Source organism: Notechis scutatus, chromosome 3 (assembly GCF_049901735.1).
Source record: "Notechis scutatus isolate UNSWTSFEM ecotype Mainland chromosome 3, rNotScu1.2, whole genome shotgun sequence".
NCBI classification, from domain to species: domain Eukaryota; kingdom Metazoa; phylum Chordata; class Lepidosauria; order Squamata; family Elapidae; genus Notechis; species Notechis scutatus.
Window position 1 is genome coordinate 27,522,698 of NC_142011.1, and position 20,860 is coordinate 27,543,557.

The 20,860-nt window shown below is 37.8% G+C and overlaps 1 non-coding gene across 1 annotated transcript; it reads left to right on the forward strand.

Moving 5' to 3' along the window:
• The first annotated feature begins 17,424 nt into the window (after window positions 1–17,424).
• LOC113410511 (U6 spliceosomal RNA) lies at window positions 17,425–17,527 on the forward strand. The gene has a single exon (XR_003370674.1). It is a non-coding gene; the product is annotated as a U6 spliceosomal RNA (small nuclear RNA).
• Window positions 17,528–20,860: the final 3,333 nt, after the last annotated feature.

Here is a 20,860-nt window from a genome sequence, read left to right on the forward strand (position 1 = left end):
AACGTCTTTGAATCTTCAGAAACCTTGACAGATTGGATCTGAGCCTGATCAGTGTAACCATGGAGCTATATTGATCTGGACTTGTAGTTATAGTCCATGGTGACTTCCAAAAGCAAAACCTAGTCCCTCTAGTATGTTGTCCTCATAAAAAGCAGCAGTCCCTGCTGTATTCGTTTTACAATCTAGAAGAGACAGTATGCCTTGCTCTTAATCATCTGAGTCCAAATAACACAAAGGAACAGTAATACATTATTGACATTTGCAATTGTCATATGTTTACTCTCTTGTGCCTCTATAAAATCCAGCCTTTTGCTCTGAGATACAGTTCTAAAATGCTCTTTTGTTAAAAGATCTCATTTGCATTTTGACTCCTATTAGAGGCTCCCTACACAACTAACCTTTGGAGCTTTATAGGTGAATTTTCAGTTGACAATTTTTGGATTTTCTAGATATTGGCATTTTCTAATGATTTCTTTAGTCCGTTGGCAGATTTATTTTGCCTTTTCTTCCAGTAAACCACAAAACATTTATCTTCTGGAAAAAAGTGGGATATAAAGATTTTAAAACTAAAGCTATTGTTCAGACTACAAATTCTTTCTTGCTCCTTTTTTTGGGGGGGGGGGGGATTGTTGGTGATTCTGCTGGCAGCACACTGTGTCATTTGCTCTTGATAGAAAATACTCTTTTTGAATTTTTGAAGACCACTCTATTTATCTTCCCAAATACAATTGCCCATTATGGATTGACTACTTATCAATTTCAATGATATTATGTCATTTATTATGGCTGCTTGTACAGTCAGATGTTTAGACTTGACATTTTAATCTCTCTTTGAATCCTTCCCAAGGAGCTGCAATAGACAGATACTGTTGTTTGATAATGTTAAATTATTGTCCCAGAATGTAAGCTGTTCATGAAAACTGCCTTTTGAAATTGACATATGATGATTTTGTCAATGCCGATAGTGTTTAAGTGGTACTCCAAATATTTCGGATTTCACCCAAGGTGCCTATTACTATTATTTTCTTTTGCCACAATTACTCTACTTGTATTTGCAGGAATTCATTTTGTGATTTCCTCCAGTTTGTTCTCCTGTATTCTTCTGTCTCCAGGTACTGTGATATCCGCTATTCATATTTTCATATCTTTGTTATTAACAATTGTTAAGCCCAGGGTAGAATGTAATTATTATTAGTTTATTTATTTAAATCATTCTAGTTTGTCTATTTGAAAATGTTCGAAGTGCCTATAATGCTCGTTGCCCATATCTCTGTAAAGTTCCCCACACTGAAACAAAACAAAACAAAGCTGAATCCTTTATCATGTTACTATCTCTTTTTGCACCAGTTCAATTAAACCTTTTTGGTAGGGGATAATGTGGTATGCCAAATGGAGCTCATGATATTTTTCATTTTAGAAGTATTGTATCACTTTTATTCTATAATACTGAGCAAGAAAAAGTGTACTAGTAGGTTAAAGCAAATCTTTATCATGCATTTCAACTTTGTGAGTTAACAAAACTATCCATCACACCTCCTTAATGACAAATGTCTAAATGTCTGAATGCCTTGAAGAAGTATGCTTTTTCACAATCTAAGCCATTATTAAAAAAAGAAAAGGGGGAAGGACTTTCAAAGTGAGCTGAATGAAGAAATATTACGAAACAACCCTTCAGTTTGCTGCACTGCAGGAAGTATGCAAATATGTTTACAAATAAAAAGCTGTATTTGAACTTTGTGAATTTTGGGATAATGCTGATTTGAAGTACAGCTTTTATGGGATGATTTTGTAGAAGGATACCACAAGCCAAATGAAGTGAAAGCTCCGTGGAAACATCTTTCAAAATGCTTCCGCTGAAATAATGATAAATCAACAACTGCAAAATGCAGCTTTTCTTGAAAACCAGGGGGATGATTTAGCAACATACTTAGGGTTTGGTTCACACAAAATAATATGTGCAGCTCCCAGGATTTACTGTATAGCCAAAAAAATTTCAGTTAGCAGGACTGGGAGATATCCTGGTCTCAGATCCCGGAAAAGTACTGCCATTCAGGCATAATCAACCATCTCCCCTGATGAAATACTTGACATTTCTCGCATTGGCTGAGAGCTCAAAAACAGAGATGGCTCTGTGGCCCCATGCTTTTGCAAAAATGAATTAAGGAAACGTAAATTCATTTATACTATAAATTCACTCGCCCAAAACAACACCAACCATAAAAACCTCCGATCTCGTCCTGACCTAACCTTACAGCAATGTGCCCGCTCCCGTATACTATGCACAGAGCTCAAAAATCATCTAGACAATGGAGAGAAGGACCTGTACGTTGATTACCATGCAGACTGTATCAAAAGAAAGTCCACAACCCCCAACTCAGCATCCAAACCTTCTTCAACCAATCCACCATCACCCAAGACTAGGCACGCACGCCCCCAACTATCTCAATTCAAACTACAACTTAAATGCAAGCTACTCAATGCAAGAAGCCTTGTAAATAAAATACCTGAATTTCTTCTCTTACTAAATACAGCTAAATTCAAAATCATATTTGTCTGTGAAACATGGATCAATGCATCTCTCCCTGCCTCCATTATCTCAGTAAGAGACTATCATGTTTACCAATCCGATCGTGAAATCTGTAGAGGAGGTGGTGTTGCTATCTTCTATTAAAAGTCCTTACATCTAAAAAACATCCAAGTTACCCAAGAGCTTGTTCTTCCTGAGACCATTATCTGTGAACTGATCTTAAATATCACATTGTGGTTCTTACTATGTTACAGAGCCCCTGATTATGACATCGAACATGCAAACAAGCTAAATACACTACTAACATGGGCAGAATCCTGCCCACACACTTTTATCTTTCTTGGTGACTTCAATCTACCTCATATTAACTGGACTCTAAACGAATGTACAACTGAACCCATACATGCAACCTTCTACAATGCTGTAACAAATCTGGGACTGGAACAACTAGTAACCAACAATACTAGGTTTAACAACTGCCTCGACCTCATCTTCTGCAATAGTTTGAATTCAATTTATGGAATACAAATTAAAGAACCCTTTTCCAATAGTGACCACAACATGATTGACTTTTGTCTCAACGTAAGTCCACACAAAAATCATCACAATGACAAAATCCCCAATCATAACTTCAAAAAAGGCAGCTATGATCTCTCTTCCTTTGATTGGCAATTTCTATTCACTGGATGCAATACTGTTGAAGACCATTACAACATATTCTTACTAGAAATCAAAAGAGCCATCAAACTATATGCACCAATAACAACTCCCAAAACCAGGAAAAACAGATTACCCATAACAAGAAGGAAGCTTCAATTCAAAAAGAGATCACTGTGGCAAAAAAACAAATCTGGTTACATTGCCAACTTCAAAAGCCGATACAAAAATTATGCCACCAGATAAAAACTGAATGCACTAATTATCACATTAAACAAGAGGAAAAACTTCTACGCACAAATTCCACCTGTGCTTTCTACAATTTTGTAAACAACAAACTAAAAAACTCAAGGTCCATCCCACCCCTAAAAGGACCTATTGGCAAAGATTGCAACGATGACACCATCAAAGCAAACCTCTTTAACACATTCTTTGGCTCAGTATTTGTAAACAGCAATGGATCAAGCCCAATACTTCCTAGTCAGACCACAGACAACTACAATGATCTAATACATATCGATTTTACAGAAGACATTGTTGAAAAAGCACTGCACAATCTAAAACCATCCCTATCTATTGGACCGGACAGAATATGTGCCTACTTCTTAAAAAGCTATCCACTGCCATAGCTGAACCTCTAAGCATAATCTTTGAAAAATCTTTCAGGACCAGCTCTTTGCCTAACCTATGGTCACAAGCCACGGTCATCCCCATCTTCAAAAAGGGAGACCCTAGCCTAGCTGAAAATTACAGACCAATCTTCTTATGCTGCGTCACCTGTAAAGTCATGGAATCAATTATTAACCAATCCATTATCCTCCACTTAGAGACAAACAACCTACTCTCTAATAAACAATTTGGTTTCAGAAAAAAACTATCCTATAATCTGCAACTCTTACACTGCAAAAACTTATGGACTACACAACTCGATCAGGGCAAAGCAATAGACACAATCTACATAGACTTCTGTAAAGCCTTTGATTCAGTGGTACACGACAAACTACTCCTAAAACTAAAATCTTATGGTATCTCTGGACACCTACATAACTGGATAGAAGCATTCCTGTCAAACAGACAACAAATGGTCAAAATTGGGAGCGTTCTATCAAATCCTGTACCTGTCAACAGTGGTGTCCCCCAAGGCAGTGTTTTAGGACCAACTCTCTTCATACTCTACATAAATGACCTCTGTGATCATATTAAGAGCAACTGCGTTCTCTTCGCTGATGATTCAACACCACAGAAAATACTACTACTCTCCAAAAAGACCTTGACTATGTATCAAAATGGTCAATCAAATGGCAACTTCAAATCTCAACAAATAAATGCTCTGTCTTACATACTGGCAGAAAAAAATCAGAAAATAAAATACAAGCTAAATAGTAAAGACCTTGTTGAAGATCCAAACTTTGTCAAGAACCTTGGAGTACTCATCTCAAATGATCTAAGTGCTAGAGCCCACTGTAACTACATAGCCAAAAAGACATTAAGAGTTGTTAACCTAATCCTACGTAGCTTCTTCTCTGGTAATATCACACTACTAACTAGAGCATACAAAACATTTGCTAGTCCAATACTCGAATACAGTTCATCAGTCTGGAACCCACATTACGTATCTGATATTAGCACAGTTGAGAAAGTCCAGAAATATTTCACAAGAAGAGTTCTCCACTCCTCTACTCATTGTAGAATACTTTATGCCACCAGACTTGAAATTCTAGACCTAGAAAACCTTGAATTATGCCATCTTCGGTCTGATCTAAGTATGGTATATAAAATCATACATTGCAATGGCTTACCTGTCAATGGATACTTCAGCTTCAACCATAACAACACAAGAGCACACAATAGATACATACTCAAAGTTAACCGCACCAAACTTGACTGTAGAAAATACAACTTCAGCAACAGAGTGGTCAATGTTTGGAATATTCCACCTGACTCTGTGGTTTCTTCCCCAAACCCCAAAAACTTTAACCTTAGACTGTCTACTATTGACCTCACCCGCTTCCTAAGAGGCCTGTAATGGGCGTGCATAAGTGCACAATCGTGCCTACTGTTCCTGTCCTATTGTTTTTTATTTTTCTTATAAGTATCTATCTCATGTATTCAAAACTATATTTATTCTTATACCTGTATCTTGTAAGCGATTGATAAATCAAATAAATACTAAATACTAAATAATATCAGGCTTAAAGACTGCCTCATTGGATAATGCAGATATAATCACAAATTACATCATGATGAGCACAACTCTGCATGAGGCTCGAACTCATACTTTCCCCTCACTCTTTTTGCATGAGAAGGACTTCTGTTTTCATTTTTGACTAAACATAATTATCCCTGAAAAATCTGTCTGCTTTTAAATAAAGGTAGCCCTACCATGAGTCAAAATAAGACAGCTGCCTCAGGACAGACTGAGAGTGAGATGATATTGGGGTGCTGGAGGACAAAGTTGGTATTTCCAACTGGCTCTGCACTTTTAAAGAACTTTGTTGCTTCAGATATGATGGAGCATTCAGGTAAGATCTTGCCTGAAAATATTGCCTGGATTTTTTTAAAATATCACATGAGAAAAAGGTGCTATTTTATCCTCCCTCCCCACAGGTAGCAAAATATTTGGTACTTCACTCGATCCTAATACCGTAATAAATAAATTGTGTAAATGGAGAGAGAATGTATGACATTTGTTGATTTCAATGGATCTAATATAAGCATGGCTAAATCTAAATCCAAGCTAATATTTCCTGTAGTAATTTAGTGCATCCCCTCAAAAATTGGGTTTTCTCCAATTAAGTTGGATTCACATCTTCCCATTTCGTAATTAGTGATTGTGTTGACTGGAAGCTGCAATTCAACATATAGAAATCAGTAAATTAGGTCACTTCATGAAATTGTTATTTTTTGTGCTTCCTTTTGATGGGAATCTTTTCAATTCTAGTATTATTAAAAAATACAGTGATATCTGGAGATGATTTCCTAAAAAAAAGAAAAGAAAGAAATAGAACTATGGTTGCCAGCACATGGAGTTAATCACCTTAATATCTGAAGTATTCATCTGCAATCTCAATTTGCTTTAAGTCCAGCAGCTGCATTAGTTGAGATAATTCTGTCAGTGCATGCTGTTTGTAGCCAGAACATGCCTGCTAAATTTGTTAAAGAATACCCCAGACTAACGCATCATTACACTCACAAAGTCATCTATCTTTTACTTCAGATTAATTCCTCCCCCCTTCCCGCTCTTCACCTCCTTCATAAATCCTGGTGCACTTAATTAATTTCAGTTCCAGTGTAAGGTCCATAATACAGAATTGTTCAAGCAAACATAAAATTAATTATTCTATTTACGGCCTTCTCATTGAAAGGAGCATTTCATCTTTCATAATTACATTTTGGAACGTCCAATTATGAATTCAGGCTTCTGCTATTTTGCATAGTGTGATTGTATATAAGTATCTCAATGCCAATGAAAACTATGAGTTGGGCTGTTCGTTTCGTTCCAATTAGGCTGCAATCATGTACAGTTTCAGTCCTATGAGGAAAAAAAAAAGCTTTTCAGAAAACTGTATTGGTATCAAGTTATGGAAATTCATCAGCAAAGGTGACTTCACAGTCTTCACTGAGATAAATGCACAAAAAGGCCATTTCACTGACATTATAATATCACCTATCTGATGCTGAAGGACTGTATTAAGGCAGCTTTTTTTAACAGAATCCCCTGAAATTCAGTTTTCAGTATGCTGAGCAACTTTGGCCAGAGATCATGCTGGCTACAAATTCTGTGCATTGTAGATTAACAAAAAGGATGAGGTTGGAAGAGATAGCATAAATTATACATTCCAGTACAGCCAAATGATATATGACTTTGAAAACCGGCTTTCTCCCATCTGTTTCTTTCTGGACAAGGAACTAAAATGGCCGGTGCTAACTATATACTAACTGTAATAGCCCTGAAGGAGAAAAAAAGATGACAGAAGAATACAAATATTCTTGAGGTGAGCAGGCAGGGCTAATTTTTAACAGGCTTACCAAATGCTGGTTACTCTGGGTGTTCTCACAGTTTTCATAAGAACTCATTGTTTAAAATATATATAAATACATCCAGTAATCACTATTAAACATTAAGTAGACAAAATCCTAGGAAATGCCCAGCTGTCTTTCACATCAAAAAGGTAGAGGTTTCCATTATTATGTAGCAGCTGTTCAGGACTCTTTCAAAAACAGATTCTTACTATTAGATATAAGTTGAGGATATAGTTTGAAGTATTAAGAGGACAGATGACTGTGAATATTGTGATGGGGCAAATAAGAAGTTATATAGTTAGTCCTCAGCTGGTTGTTTAGCTACTATTTGAAGTTATGTCAGACCCTCTGAAAAAGTACTTATAACCTGGTTCCAAGTTCCAACATCTGCCTCCCCCATGGTCATGTGACTGCATTTATGGCTCCTTGCAGCATTCCAAGGTCATGTGATTGAGAGTTATGATTCAGTTATGACAATTTTCAGCAAAAATATCTCACAGTAAACATTGGTTCACTTAACGACTGTGGTGTTCCTCATGACCATGACGATTTGCTTCATGATAGCCACAAAAAAGGTCATAAAACTGGGTCAGTCATGTTAAACCTGCTTTACAATTGTCACAATTTATGACTGTAATGGGTAAATTCCATTACAGTCCTAAGTCAAGGACTATCTATAATTTTTCAGGATCTTAGTGCTTAAGATTCTATATCTAGGCCTTTAAAGATAAAAAACCAAGCACTGTGATAAATTTCACTTGGATGACTTTTGAAAATAAGGGCAGTCCTTGAAGCTAGGAGAAGACATTCTTAGAAAGAAGAATTTTGAACTTTGACATTAATGTTAAAAAGAAATGGTAACTTACAGAACTAAAGGCAAACATTGTTATTAACATTGCCATTATGTTCATAAATTCATAATTCCTGAGATAGTTTGTGAACAAATAAATCAACAAATAAATATTCTGCCTTACATATTGGCAAAAAAACTCAGAAAATAAAACACAAGCTGAATAGTAAAGAGCTTGTTGATGATCCAAGCTCTGTAAAGGACCTTGGAATACTCATCTCTAATGATCTAAGTGTTAGAGCTCCCTGTAACTACATAGCCGAAAAGGCATTAAAAGTTGTTAACCTAATCCTACGTAGCTTTTTCTATGGTAATATCACACTACTAACTAGAGCATACAAAACATTTGCTAGTCCAATACTCGATTACAGTTCATCAGTCTGGAACCCACATTACGTATCTGATATTAGCAGGAGTTGAGAAAGTCCAGAAATATTTCACAAGAAGAGTTCTTCACTCCTCTACTCGTTGTAGAATACTTTATGCCACCAGACTTGAAATTCTAGACCTAGAAAACCTTGAATTATGCCGTCTTCGGTCTGATCTAAGTATGGTATATAAAATCATACATTGCAATGACTTACCTGTCAATGGATACTTCAGCTTCAACCATAACAACACAAGAGCACACAATAGATACATACTCAAAGTTAACCGCACCAAACTTGACTGCAGAAAATACAACTTCAGCAACAGAGTGGTCAATGTTTGGAATATTCCATCTGACTCTGTGGTTTCTTCCCCAAACCTTAGACTGTCTACTATAGACCTCACCCCTTTCCTAAGAGGTCTGTAGGGGGCGTGCATAAGTGCACCAATCGTGCCTACCGTCCCTGTCCTATTGTTTCTTTTATTTTCTTATATGTACCCATTTCATGTATTCATAAGTATGTATATACTTATACCTATTATCTTGTAAGTGATTGACAAATCAAAATAAATAAATAAATAAATATAAATATAAATATAAATAAATAAATGAACAGAAATATAGCTTCTTTCAATAGTTACTAGGAATATGCACTGGATTAGACCAAAGTTTGAATAACCACTTTAAAAAGGTTGCTTTGGTCCAATCTGTGGCCAAATTCAACTGAATTGGACATCTTTTCTGAATAGTTCCCTAGGATGGGGCAATGGAGAGAATGAAGCAAGACATGACTTAGAGGTCTATCAGCCACAGGGATTGGTTTATTGGGTGCTCCTATTTAGACAATCTTGGAAATCCTAACACAGATTAGTTGTAATGAAAAGAGCCTTGAATATCAGTTGCAACACACTGAACCTAGACAAGATTACAATTACACAATCCAAGCCAAAATACTTGCCATCAACAATCACAAACTATTTTATATTTTTAAGAACCATTTCCAAATTTAAATATTTGCTTAAACAAATCAAAGCCCCTAAGTCTATTTGGTAGGAGAAATTATGCCTTCAAATGCTTTGTAGTCTTGTCCCCAAACAATTTTAGGCAGTATAGGTAGAGGTAGAAGTAGAGATAGAAGTAGACGTACATCTAGAACTATGTTTAACTCCAAAGATGTGTGTATTTCTAGATGTCTCTCTAATGTCTATGCTAATTGCACCCTACTCTATAGAAAAATGAAAATGCTACAACTGTACATATTTTTCTCCCTCTTAGGAGACAGGTATCTTTCTCAGACAGGGCTCTGAGTCAAAGTAAGTAACCTCTGATTCAATCCAAGTTCAAATAGGTTATTTTTTTGATATGCTAAACTGGGGCATGAAATAAATCTTAAGATTAGAATTCAACTATCATTTTCCTTTTTTTTTCCTTCAGAATTTGCAGTAGAGAAATATATAAATAATCCCAGGTCCTTGGGAAGGACTTGGTAGGTCAACAAAAATGCCAAATACATTCTAAACATCTGGCTGATTGTGTGATGAACCGTAATGACTGGCAAAAATGTGTACCAGGAGATAGGTGCATGTAAACCCAATAACATAGACCAGACTAAGAAAGCAATGCTCTAGGGGCCAGGACTACTTTTATTGTAACAGCTATAGTAACAGGACTTGCAAGTCTGAATGTGCTTTTCCCTCCTTCACTTTATCTTCATATGAACTAGGGAGTGGCTTGTCTGATATGTTTTCTCAAGTTATTTTCTTGGTATGGGTTTGAGCCCTACTTATCTGACCTTTGCTTTGGCAGTAGCTCTCCCCCTTGTGTCCTCCCTTTTCCTCTCAAGACTTTCCTGTATCCTCTACAATGAATGACCATCAAACACATTTTTGCACAAATGTTTTATTTTATTTTATTTTGGAAAACAACTGTGGAAACCAGAAGAACACAAATTTAAGGTTACAAAAATACAACATTGAAAGAAATTGCAATGAACAGATTACTCTATTAATTTGCATAACTACATTTCTACAATAAAGTGATTAAAAAGCATATTTCTAACATTGTCTCTGCCCAGGGGTGGGATTCAAAAATTTTAACAACTAGTTCTGTGGTAGTGGCTGAATTTGTGGGTGTGACTTGGTGGTCACGTGACCGGCTAGGTGTGGCTTGGTGGCCATGTGACAGAGTGGATGTGGCAGGTTGTCACGTGACTGGCAAATCAAATTGCTTAGCAAATGGCCGGTTGGTTAGGAAGGGGTGGAAAGCTTGCTAGGCCATGAGTGCCACATGGAGCTGTGGCGCTGGTGGCTAAGCAAGCCAGGCAAGTGGGGGGTGGGGGAAAAAACTTGCTAGGATGCGAGTGCTGAGTGTGGTGGTGGCCTAGGCTGGCCGGGGAGTCAGGACTCAGCCGGGGTGTGGTGGTGATGGCAGCAATGGTGAGGGCGGTGTTGGCAGCATGACGGTGGTGGCCTAGGCCAGCCCAGGAGTCGGGACTCAACTGGGGTTGGTGGCAGCAGTGGCATGTAGGCAACCAGGGCTTGCAGAACCTCACTCACCTCAGGAGATCAGATGGTAGAAGGCTGGCTGGCTGGCTGGCTGGCTGGCTGCTGCTGCTGCTGCTGGGAGTGATGGCGGTGGGAGGGAAAATGTGGGATGCGATGTAGAGCACATGCACTATAAGGAGTGACTGGGTAGGGAGGACTGGGGGAGAATGCCGTCAGTGATTGTTGCGCATGCACGCAATGTCATGCATGCGCAATATGGACTGACTGGGTAGGGAACAGAGGAGTGGGTGGAGAGGGGCAGGGCCAGGGCCAGCCAGGGGCCTGTTTTACTGGTTCTCCAAACTACTGGGAATCGTAGCAACTGGTTCTATAGAATTAGTCTGAACCGGTAGAATCAAACCCCTGTCTCTGCCAGAAATTGCTGTGTATCCCTTCAAGATGTAAAGGGAGAAACACAGATCACAGATATGTGTAAGGAAAAGAAAGAGAAAAAGTAGACTGAACTTCCGTAGCAAAAAAACCAGGGGTGGGATTCTACCTGTTCGGACCGGTTCTATACAACCAGTTGTCATGATTCTGTGCAGTTCGGAGAACTGATAAACTGTGCCACTGGCTGGCCCTGCCCCTCCCTGCCCGCCCTGCCCAGTCACTCCTTACCTGGCATGTGCACCATCCAACTTGCCTGCATTTGCCTAATTTTTGGTAAGTTGCCATTTTTTCTTCCCCCCCAATGATCCGCTGTTCTGACTATCAGCTGTGCCAGGAGATTTAGATTAGCTAGAAAGCAGGAAATCATTGGATTTCTTGCTTTGTAGCTAATCTAAATTGCTGTTGTACTGCTTTGCCTTTGCCCAAGAGGCTTCCCTGAGGCCCAATCAGGGGTGGTATTCAAGGGGTTGTGGTGGTGGTGGGGGGGGTGAAAGTGGCCTGAGAGCAGAGCTGAATCTTCCTTAGGACTGAAGCTTCTGTTTTTCAGTGCAGACTCAGGTAGCAGCTTGCAGAATCATAGATCTCTAAGTGAATCTGTGATTCTGTGAGCAACTCAATCTGCCTGCCTGCTTTCCCTGATTTTGGGTAAAAGTTGCTCTTTTTGTATAAAAAAATCAACATTTGCATAAATATTTATAATATTTACATACAAGCCATGCCCAGCCAGTCACATGACCACCAAGCTATGCCCAGTCAGTCACATGACCACCAAGCCACACCTACAAATTAGGCCATGCCCACAGAACCAGTTGTTAAGAAATTTGAATCCTACCCCTGAAGAAAGCCATAGAATTGAAAGAATATACATGCAAGCTTTTGTTGGTTCAAGGCTGGGTTTCTAAGGGGAAAAGAAACAGAGTTTTCAATATTGTTTTTGCTTTTAAATTACAATGAGCTTATTTTAGGACACATTGCTGTTTTTTATGTGTTTCCCACCTCCTCACAGTAATACCATTTTTTTGTGCAATCCTGACATTCATGGAAAGCATGTGACAGCCAGCTTCTGTAGATCCTATATCTGTTTTCAACGGGTAAAACAGATTCTGTATTCCTGAGTTGCATTCCTTCCTAATGAAGGGCATTTGTTTCTTATGGCTACTTCAATCTGCAAAAAATGGGAAGAGGAAGGAGATGCTGAGCCTGGCAGAAGGAAATTGAAGCAGAGAGTTTTGTGGAGGGATTGAGATTTATCTAGATCATGTGTGTCAAACTTGATCATGTCACGGGATGTATCATGATATTTTTTGCCTTTGTGGAGCCGAGATGGGCATGGCCTGTGTGTGACTCATTTGGCCTGCAGGTTGCCAGTTTGACACCCCTGATTTTAGATCATGAGCTGTGGTGCCACAGTGTTTAGAATGCAATATTGCCAGCTGACTCTGCCCAATGCCAGGAGTTTGATCCTGACTGGCTTGAAGTTGACTCAGCCTTCCATCCTTCCAAGGTAAGTAAAATGAAGAGCCAGATTGTCGGGGGCAATATGTTGACTCTGCAAACTACTTAGAGAATGCTGTGATGATGTGGTATATAAAGTCTAAGTGCTGCTTCTATTTCATAAAATGAAGGAATATGTGAATTGAAGCTGAGAAGGACCTTCATGAAGAAGAATTAGTCTACATGACTAATCTTAGTTTTACGCAGGTAGATTTGGGCTACAGAACAGTTTGCAAATCTCTAGGGAAAATGTTTTATTGCTGAATGTTTTGAAAAGCAAACACTAGATTTTCTCTCTCTCTCTCTCTTTTAAACGTTTGTGTTTGACTACAAAAACCCCAAGGGGCTCCTAGTTATTTGTCCTATAAATAGACTTTGCCAATTAAAGCAGCTCCTGAGTTATAACAGAACTGTACTAGGCTTTAAAAAAACAAAACAAAGCATAATAATAATGATAATGCACTTCTACAAAACCCAGATATAGTAAATTGAGTGAATTCCTTTCTTTCCCAAAGCAAAATAGGAATTTAGAATGCTAAACCAAGGATTATATATGCTACAATGTGTGTTTTCATCTCACTTGTTCAAGCTGCAGTCAGGTAAATCCAACCATTTATTAGAAGGAAAGACTTGTAGAGCTTCTAATATTGTGCTAAAATCCTGAAAGCTTTTTTTCTTATGGAAAATAATGTGATTTTCAGTCCTATTTTCAAGGTGGCAGAACTAAATGGACCTTGATCAATCAAGCAGAGCTGGCCCTGAATAATACTTTGAAGGGAGATTACTGGGGGAGTCCTAGACCTGTAGACCACACTGGAGAGTTGAAAAAAATATTCTAAAAGACAAGTCAAATCACTAGTTTGATTCAAAAGTTTTCTTTAAAAAAATAGAATTCCTTTTAGCAGAATTTTTGAGCTTTCTTGTTGTGCAAATAGATGGAGGCTGCTTTCACACCTCCTGACACATTTTCTTTTCCTGATACATTTCTCTGCAGATTTCCTCACATTTCCCAATCTGAAAAGGTTCACAGGAAGAGTTTCCTCACAAAGTCTTATTTTTGTGGACCTGAGGAGGCTGCTGGAAAATGTTTTTACATCATAACTCTCTCATACATGTACACCTTTGCACCTAAAAAGATTTCGAGAACTTCCATGAACCTTCATGAAAATTTAACGCCCCCCCCACACACATCCAAAACAAAATGAAAACATTTTTTTCCTCACCAAACTTAACAAGGAAAGTAGAAAATCATTTTTGGCTCCGTCTTGATTAATTCACACTGAACATTTGCTGCATCTTGAGCATGATAAGAGTTATACCATTGCTTTCACATCTAATAGGGACAATTTAATACATTGCTGCGAAGGAATTCAGCAATGGGACGATAAAATGTCCTGTCATGCTGAAAATTCAGAAACAGTTGTTCAAGCTCTGTTTCTCATACTGATTGTTCCCAGCTGGTCTTATTTTAGTAAAGCTTGAATGGAAATATCCAGGGATAGGACACCTGGCTCTATAGTGTCCAATATTTTTTTTATCAATGACATGGATGAGGGAGTTGATTAAATGTTTCTCAGGTCTGCAGATGTCACAAAACTGAATGAAATGGGTAAGATTTTAGAGGAGAGAGAGAAGATTAGAAACATGTAGATGAGTTTGAACAGTGGATTAAAATGAACAGCCTGGAAATTAAAGGGAGAAATGTAACATTCTGCATCTGGGTAGGAAAAAAAATGGAATGCACAATTGGGTGGGCAGAAATCTGTGGCATGTTTATAGATGACAAATTAAAGGTGATGCAGTTATGTGATATAGCTGTAAAAAAGCTGGATGGTGTTTTAGGATATTTTAACAGGAGCTGAGAGTCCAGACCATAATTATTCCATTGTCTTCTGCTTTAGTCAGACTCCATTTGGTGCCCAGAGAATGGCTACCAAGCTAGTGAAGGGTTTGGTAACCAAGATATACGAGGGACAGTTAATGGAACTGGGCTTGTTTAGCCTACAGAAGAGGCAATTGAGAGGATATGAACCTACATAGGATGCTTATGAACTGCTCAGTTCAACTTCATTGGAGATCTTCAAATAGAAGCCGGATTGTCATCTATCTGGGATGCTGTATGAAACCTGCAATGAGCAGGACCAAATATTTTCTAAGGTTTCTTTCAATAATTGCAATATAGCCTCATGGATATATTGATTTCTACTTTGGATCATATTTCTATTTTTCTGTTTTCCAACTCCAGGTACACAACCAGAGACATCCTAGGAAGAGAAAATACAGGACATACTCTTAGCTATAAGACAGGAGTGGAGAAAAGATTAATTTGAAAATAAACCACTGGATGATATGCAATAGAACAATCAGGATCTTTTGATTCTCAGCTCTTTAATAATCACACCATAAAAACCACATTTTCTCCCCCCCAATGAAGAAAGGTCAAATAAGGGAGACTGAATTTTATAAAGAAAGTTCATGAGTTTTGTGTACTCATGAAATCCACAAACCAACGTTGGACTCAGAATGTTCTCATTTCCTCTCAAGTGTCTGTCAATGGCATCAGACCCTGGAAGGTGACTGGATGAATTTCAGTGCTGTTGTAAGCAAACTAAACAGCTTGAAAACAACCTATCCTACCTTTTGGCATTAAACTGCAGCTGATTGTAATTGTCATCCCAACTGATCCATCTGAGTGGATACCCAATATCAAAATTAGTTGGGGAGATTGGGAGTATATGAATATTTGTCCTGTCAATAAGAGTTATCGATGGACAAACCCCTTTACTTGTCTGCTTTCTCTATCATGTCTCCCTCTTAATTCATTTTCAGTCTTTAATGTACTGTTGTTTAGCTTCCTTTCCCATTAGGCTCTGTAATGTGCTCCAATTGCCTTCAGCTTGACTGCACTTAATAGCCAGCGTAAATAGAACTTAGTGTAGCATGCACTAACATCTCTATCCATTGTCCGGAGATTAAATACATGCCACAAATGGTTTACGCATCATCAGCCTCAAGCCCTAGTTCTACAGCTACCAACCAAAAGAGGATATTAAATTAATTTGCAGGTTGCTTTAGCAAATCCTAACAAAAAGGGGGAAAAGAAAACCTAAGGGTCATTATGCATATAATAGCCATCAATCAAAGAGAGGGGTGGAAAATGATAATGGCAGGTCATTATGGTCAGACAGGTGTGCATATGCATTAGTTCTTCCATGACTGGCACAGACCCAAACTTAATGGGGTTAACAAGAGAGGAATGCAACTTACCATATGTATGCACCTAAGGACAAGGCAAAAGGGCAAGGATGTGGCACATTAGATCATGCTTAACCCATTTTGTTACTTAGACTGGGTCAAGAACATGGATTCAAGAATGGGTGGGGAGTACAGACCTGTCTGAGGTTCTAATTTTAGTCTTATCAAGTAAATTGCTGGGTTAACTACAAGCTAGAAGAGCAGTTGTATATGGTGTATATTAATATAGAAGAAAATATTTTTCTCCCTAGAAAGCATATTTATGTTTTATTTGATTATACTTATTTACTTATATATGCAAATTATATACACGCACGTACGCCCCCCCCCGCTTTTTAGAGAAAATCTTCTCAAAGTAGATTGAAACCATAGTCTTAAAAACAAAACAATTGGATGAACCTAATCTAAAGTGGGGGGAAAAAACACCTGCAGAGTCACAATACAATAAGTTATAGTGCATCTTTCTAAGAAATTTGCAGGCGTGGCAATCCCTGATTTAAATTTTGCTTCAGTGACCTGATAGAAACCTTTTTTATTTTACAAAGGAAATGTATTAATATTTTTGTATAATACATGGATGTTTCCAAAGACTATTACTGTAGTATTTTGAAATACATAATTTAATTGACCATTATAATATTCAAGCAAGTCAGGGCAATATAACTACTGAAAACTTTAGCCCAAAGCTAGGGTAAATTGATTTAACCACTTTGATGTTTGGGGTTTGAAGCTTTTTGCTTATCTGTTTGTTTATTTGATTAATGTCTCATCCATCTCATCTAGAGATGATTCTGGGTGGCTTACAAATACTAAAACTGGTAGACATTACAATGATAAATAATAAAAACAATAATGAGTAAATTAAAAGATGGGGTGAGAGGAGCACCAAAGCACATGGGGAGAAGTAATTTTTTTTCTTAACCCAATAGCCACCTTCAGAATGGTGCACCCATGTTGGAATACCAGGTCAACTGGCAGAGTCAGGTCTTCAAGTCCTTATCGAAGATCAGTAGGATGGCTGTAGATCTCAACTCAATGGAATAGATTCTTCTCCTAGACCCTATCTACCCCAAATTCCTTGACTGTTGGAGTCTACAGCATGCACCTTCTGCCAGCGGAGGTGGGGTGGGTCAATCCCATTGGGGTGACACAGTTCTTCAGATAACTTAGACCCATGCCATGAAGGGCTTTAAAGGTGATAACCAATATCTTAAAACAAACTAGCAGTTAATGCAGCTCACTGAACAGCAGTGTAACATGGGACACCCTGGAGCCCCCAAGAACTGCCTACCCTGCCACATTCTGCACCAGCTGTAGCTTCTGAATGCTGATACTAAATGCTAGAATTGGAATGATACAGAGAAGATTAACGTGGTCCTTGCACAAGAATTAGAGTTATGGTTATGGTTTATGGTTTTGGTACAAATCACTTCCAAAAGGGGAGTTTCAAAATTGTCAAAAAAGAACCACCCCCTTTGAAAAAAGGATAATTCATTTTTGTAAAATGCAGACCACATTTACGGGCATTAGAGAGGATTTTTCTCATGCTACATAATTTCTTGTTTGTTCCAATGCACATTTTTCAACATGGTTTCCATATTAAAATTAATATCTTAATTTATACAGTATGTGTGTGATAACTCATATAAAGTGAGTAAAGCAGTTAAAAGAAAAAAATTGCCTTTAGCAACAGATCTTCTCCAATTCTTTGTCTTCTATTCTACTACATCTTGGTATTGCCATGTCACTTATTCACACTTTCTTCTTTTCCATCACAGTTGCATCTGGTGTGTTTTCAGCCGAATCAGTTTGTATTAGAAAACTCCATAATGTTTTAACTTGCTTGTTTTTCACTACTTTTTCAACTATATGTTCTTATGTTCCCACTATTATTACCGGCACATGATAATTTTTATAGATGTGCCAATGAATCATTTTGATAAGTGTGTTATATTATGGCTTATAATCAGTTTGTATGATCTTCTTGCATGTACTAAGTATATGGTCAGAAAAAAAACGGTAGCATTTGCAGAATTACCAGTAAAAAGACAAAGATTACCAACATTGAAAGTAGTTTTCAAGAAAGACTTAGCACCTATAATAAACCATACGATTAAGGTGCTCACAAGGTTGAAAATAACCTCTATTAAACATATGAATTATAGAATAAAATAGAATTCTTTATTGGCCAAGTGTGATTTGACAAGGAATTTGTCTTGGTGCAAATGTTCTCAGTGTACACAAAAGAAAAGATACATTCATCAAGAGTCAAGAATCATCAGGTACAACACTTAATAATAGTCATAGAGTATGTATCAGGGTCTGAAAATTGAAGTGGAAAGATCATGGCATAAATTGGCTGTTGTGATCCCAGTGGTTTTTGGTATATTTTTTTGCCATCAAAAATCCTGAATGGGAAGTAGAAAATTTGCACATTGACAAAATTTGTTCATTACAAAGGGCCACCCTGCTTGGATTTTCATATATACTACACTGATATGTTACAACATCTTAAGTTCCTGGGAAAAAACTCACTATGTATGAAGGCTAACACTAGCTAAAAAACAACAACATGACAGCTGATTTCACATTGTTGTGAACAGATAATAACACTCTTGCACACCATCGGCACTGACAAATAGCTAAAGGTGTCTTTATTTGAAACAACTTATATCCTATGATGATAAACACCAATGTCTGCCTATCCCGGGTTCTTGGCAAGGACTTTGGACAAAAGTGCCAAACTGAATCTGAATATCTGGCTTTCTGTGCGACCAACCATAGTAATTGTAAATCACTTTGCGGAAAGTTGTTTTAAACTCCTTGAGTTCCTTAAGAAAAGGTGGAATAGATATATAACATCAATGAATTAAAGCTTCCTCCTCTTGTCATATTTATTAGATCTGGATATATGCCACAATCCGAAACATTATAAATTTAGTTATCCCATCTCAGGATGTTGGCTGTCACCGTTCTTTTAAGCAAAGGATTCTAATAAAAATTATGAGCAAGAGTCATACATGATAGTGGAGGGGTTTAGGGGAAAAGTGAAAGATGCAAGAGGAAATAGTGTGAAGGGAATATGTTGGTAATCAATCCCTCAGCTAAATGTTGTACAGCCTGGAACAATAGACGATCACTCTTCACTACAGCAGCCTAAATGTGTGTTACTGTGCCAGTTCTTTTTCTCACATTATCAGATCAATAGAGCCTTAATTGCTGAAGAAAGGGAGGATCATATACTATCACAGCACAATGGTTTAATCACTTGGATGCTTGAAGTTAATTTCCAGCAGTTAATTTTTCACTTGTTCTCTCTCCACCAGAACCAGCCTGGCTTCTTGAGCTGAACAGGTGGCATTGGAGATGGGCAATGGGTGGCTAAAGGTGGTTTATTATTAGATTTTAACAAGATAACTTAGGCTAATTGCCAGAGTCTCTCTCTCTCTCTCTCTCCCTCTCTCTCTCTCTCTCTCTCTCTCTCTCTCTCTCTCTCTCTCTCTCTCTCTCTCTCTCAAATGTCGCATCATTTTAGGGTCTGTTTAGCCCATAAATCTCACTCTTTGTTCAGTGCAGGAATCAACATGAAGACCTTTCTGATGGATGGATCCCATGGCTTCTGAAAGCTAAACAGATCCAATTTCCCGAATCTTTTCTGATGCGGCTTAATTTCCAATATCTTGATCTTCATCCTTGCTCTTATTTATTTATTTGTTTATTTAATTTCCGTTAAGCTAAAGTCTTTTTAAATATAATACCCTGAAATCAACATAGTTCACAGGTAGAGTCTGACCAATGCAGAATATGGTGATATAATTACTTCCTGTGTGATGATACCAATCCCATAATATAAAACGTTTTTATCTTTTTTTATGCCATCATTTCAATCAGAAGAGAGCTGGAAGGGATCTTGGAGGTCTTCTAGTCCAACCCCCTGCTCAAGCAGGAGACACAATACCATTTCAGATAGGTGGCTGACCAGTCTTTTCTTAAAAACCTTCAGCGATGAAGCGCCCACAACTTCTGAAGGCAAGCTGTTCCACTGGCTAATTGTCCCTTTTGCCTGCCACATGTTAAGACGTTTCTTCTTAATTCCAGGCTGCTTCTCTCCTTGATTAATTTCCATCCATTATTTCTTGCCTTGCCTTCTGGTGCTTTGGAAAATAAGTTTACCTCCTCTTCTTTGTGGCAGCCCCTCAAATGCTTATACTTTGTAGTATAAGTGGGTTGGCTCCAACACATCAAACCACTTATTGTTCCTGCTCAGAGGGTTTTGAACATTTGATTTTGGGGTGTGGTAGTGGTAATGGCAACACTACATAATGGCAATGCCAAATAGAAACAATTCTGCTGCTGCCACTTCCACCTTTCACAGGGTAAAAATGTACTATTTTTTTTTCTTGAGTGAAGGAAAAAGTGGTAACTGGCTTTGAAATTGTATATCTATCCTATTCCTCAAAAAGCAGTGGATGAAACCAAACAGAAATTAATCTCATTTACATTTAATTTATCAAATAAAAAATATGACACCAGCTTTGAAAGATTCTGGGACTACATTCAAGAATTGCAAGGGGTGCCAGAGTCCTGAGGACTGAAAATTTGCACTTCTGTCTTGAGAGAGCCGTGTGGTTTATCTCCAGCTCCAGTGGGTTTCATACTGATTATAAATAACATATTTTTAAAGAAAACAAATAAGTTCCCTGTATCTGTGACAACCTACGTAAGTATATAAAAAATAAAATATATATGCA